The sequence below is a fragment of the Coffea arabica genome, chromosome 11e (genome assembly GCF_036785885.1).
Source record: "Coffea arabica cultivar ET-39 chromosome 11e, Coffea Arabica ET-39 HiFi, whole genome shotgun sequence".
Classification (NCBI taxonomy): domain Eukaryota; kingdom Viridiplantae; phylum Streptophyta; class Magnoliopsida; order Gentianales; family Rubiaceae; genus Coffea; species Coffea arabica.
In genome coordinates this window covers 20599647-20602753 of record NC_092331.1, presented here as the reverse complement: position 1 = coordinate 20602753, position 3107 = coordinate 20599647, and the positions used below count along the sequence as shown (strand labels likewise).

The following is a 3107-nucleotide window of genomic DNA, read 5'->3' as shown; positions in this document are numbered from 1 at the left end:
TGGATTCATATAATAACTTCACTGAGTTTATTTAATTTGTTTCTTACCCTTTCTCTATGAACATAGGTAAAGGATGATTCAAGAAGTTAAAGGAATTGGCGAAAGCAATTTCTCAAGAAATTAGCCAAAGCGGTTTATCTTAAATGTCCATTGGTGAAAGTAAGGACATACAATTGGAAGTTATTCCTTGACAATCCATGGAAGCATAGGCATAATCACCTTAACTAACTTCTAATCTTGACATAACAATGGATTCTAATCCTCAGGATCCTCTCACCTAATCTTTCAGCAATTCTAATATAACTTTTCTTTGCTTTTATTTACTTTCTTGCAACTTACTACTTGCATGGTTGGTTTTTCCACCTAATGGCCTATTTTACATTATTTGCTTAAGCTAAATTCTAAATCTTATGGCCGGTTGTACCGCCTAATTAACTTTCTTTGATTTTACTTACTTAAACTTTGATTGTCTGGATAATAAAGCAAGTGATTAAGCTTAAATGATTGCCAAACTCTAAGTCCTTGTGGGATCGATACCTATTATCCCTATACTCAATAAATGAACCGTATACTTGCGAAAATAGGGTAATAAGGTTTTAAAATTTGTAGTGTAGTAAAATACCCTATCAAGTTTTTAGAATCGTTACCGGGGACTTAGACTTAGATTTCGGTGTAACACTAGAGTTAAAGCAAGTTTTATTAATCTAGGCTTTATCTTTATTGTGTTAGTCTTATATTATATATCTTTTAGTTGTTCATTTTGGTTATTTTTAGGGACTAAATTCTTCACTAAAGGCACAATTTATCTTCAAGAATTAAACATGGCGAGAAGAGGAAGAGTATGTGCCCAACAAGAGCGAATTGAGGTGGAAAGTATAAGTGAAACTTTCATCGAAATTGAGGAGTAAAGGCCAAAACCTTTGAGGGACTATGCCTTGCCAAATGAATCGGAAGCACAAACTAGCATTGCAAGGCCACCAATTAATGTAAATAATTTTGAAATTAAACCCTCACTCATCCAAATGGTTCAACAAAGTCAATTTAGAGGAAATGCAATGGAGCATCCTAACACTTATCTAACTAACTTCATGGATTTATGTGGTACAATCAAAATAAATGAAGTAAGTGAAGATGCAATTAAGTTAAGGTTATTTTCTTTTTCACTTTGTAACAAAGCAAAGGTATGGCTTAACTCTTATCCAGCTAATACTTTCACTTCTTGGAGTGAGTTGACAAAGCATTCTTAAATAAATATTTCCTCCTAAAAAAAAGCTAAACTTCGCATGGATATTACAGGTTTCACTCAACATGAAGGTGAGTCGTTATATGAAGTTTGGGAGATATTTAAGGATCTTCAAAGAAGATGTCCTCACCATGGTCTCCCGAATTGGTTGGTTGTTCAAACATTCTATAATGGCCAATACCCTTGTGATCTTGTGATCTTGTCATTTGTCATTTGTCACTCAAAGTTTAATCAATACCCTTGACCAAGACCAAGTTTTCTTCTTATCCAACTTGAACTCTTATCATTTCACTATTTCTTTTTCATGTTCCTTGGCCTTGGATGAATTCGGGAAGGAGAAAAGAGGGAGAAAACCACAAAAAAATTCTAGCCTTGATTCTTGTCCAAATTTGTGAGAAATTTGAAGAAAAACCCTAATCTACTCCGATAAATCTTGAATCAAGGTTGGAGGGAAGCTCTTGGTGGAGTTTTTGGAGGAAGAAAAGCCTTGCATCTTCTTGATTTGCTTATCATCCTTGAATTTTAAGGTAAGAGGTGAATCTTGCCAGAAACCTTAGTTTTCTTCCTCTACTTTGAAGTTTAGTTTATGGATGATGTTATAGAAGTTAAAAGGGATGACTTTTATAGAGGCTTTCATTTCTTCTTGAGTTGTTTGTGAATTTTTCAGCTCAAAAATTTATGGTGATTTTGGCAAGGTTTTTGTTTAAGATACTTTTTCAAACCTTAATCTTCACATGTATGTTGAATTTGAGCCAAGAGAGTGAGATTTTGTTAAGAAAAGTTTCATTTTCTCAAGTTGTTAGAAATTTAAAAGTTTTCGCACGAAGCTCTGTGCAGTTTTGGGAAATTGGCTATAACTTCGTATAGGAAAGTCAGAATTGAGTTTCATTTATTGTGTTTGAAACTAGACTCATAGAGTTCCAATGGTATAAAATGCAAGGTTTGGTTCAATTTCTATAATTACCAGAAAATCTGCAAAGTTTCTTGAAAATCATGACTATTCTGTTTCTACACTTGTGATAGCAATGAGTTTTAAATTGAAATTTGACTAATCTATGAGCTGAATTTCATGAAGATGTCTTCTAAAGCCTGTTAGCACTTTGAGTCTATTCTCTAACGATGTGAGTTTTGTGATTTTTTGACCTACGGAACTCAAGTTATACATTTTCAAAGAATGTCACCAAAACTGGGAATTTTATCAAATGGATTAAGTGAGACTTGGGAAAGCTTTAGAAAACTTTTCTGAGTTTTAAACCTAACTTTCCTTGGCTAAATCCTGTATATTTTGATTTGAAATACTTATATATCTGTTAATCTTAGCATGCGTGAAGTATTTCACTTGATTTGAACTTGATAGGAACTTGATTTAAATAAGAAACCGTGGCCCTTTTGGTTTTCTAATATTAGGGTTAAATTGTAGTTTCTGTGGTTGTTAAGTGAAGTTTCGAATCTCATATTTTCTTATCATCTTGGTTTTAAGTAGCTAGACTCTTGATACATTACATGCTCACAGGACTTGAGAATATTCTAGAGGAAGAACCAGGGTGACCAATTGGTGAGGTCAAGTGGTGAGTGTTTCAACTGCTTGTTTCATGTTATTTGATTGAATATGATTTGTTGCTAGAAATTGCTAGGCACTTGAATTGTTAGGCACTAGGTCAAGTGGTGAGTGTTTCAACTGCGAATGTGTACTTTATCACACTCGACCTAACTTGACTAAACTCTTGATATCTTGTTTATGCATGTACAAGTAATTTGATATACGTGTGACTTGTGGCTTGACTTGAAACACTTGACCTTGAAATAGTTGAAATGCTTGAAATACTTGACATAATGAGCTTACTTGATTTGATCTTGGCTAGGT

The 3107-nt window shown here is 33.6% G+C and overlaps 1 non-coding gene across 1 annotated transcript; it reads right to left on the bottom strand.

The window, feature by feature from the left end:
* Nucleotides 1–1274: 1274 nt before the first annotated feature.
* Nucleotides 1275–1381, bottom strand: LOC113709161 (small nucleolar RNA R71). The gene has a single exon (XR_003452583.1). It is a non-coding gene; the product is annotated as a small nucleolar RNA R71 (small nucleolar RNA).
* Nucleotides 1382–3107: the final 1726 nt, after the last annotated feature.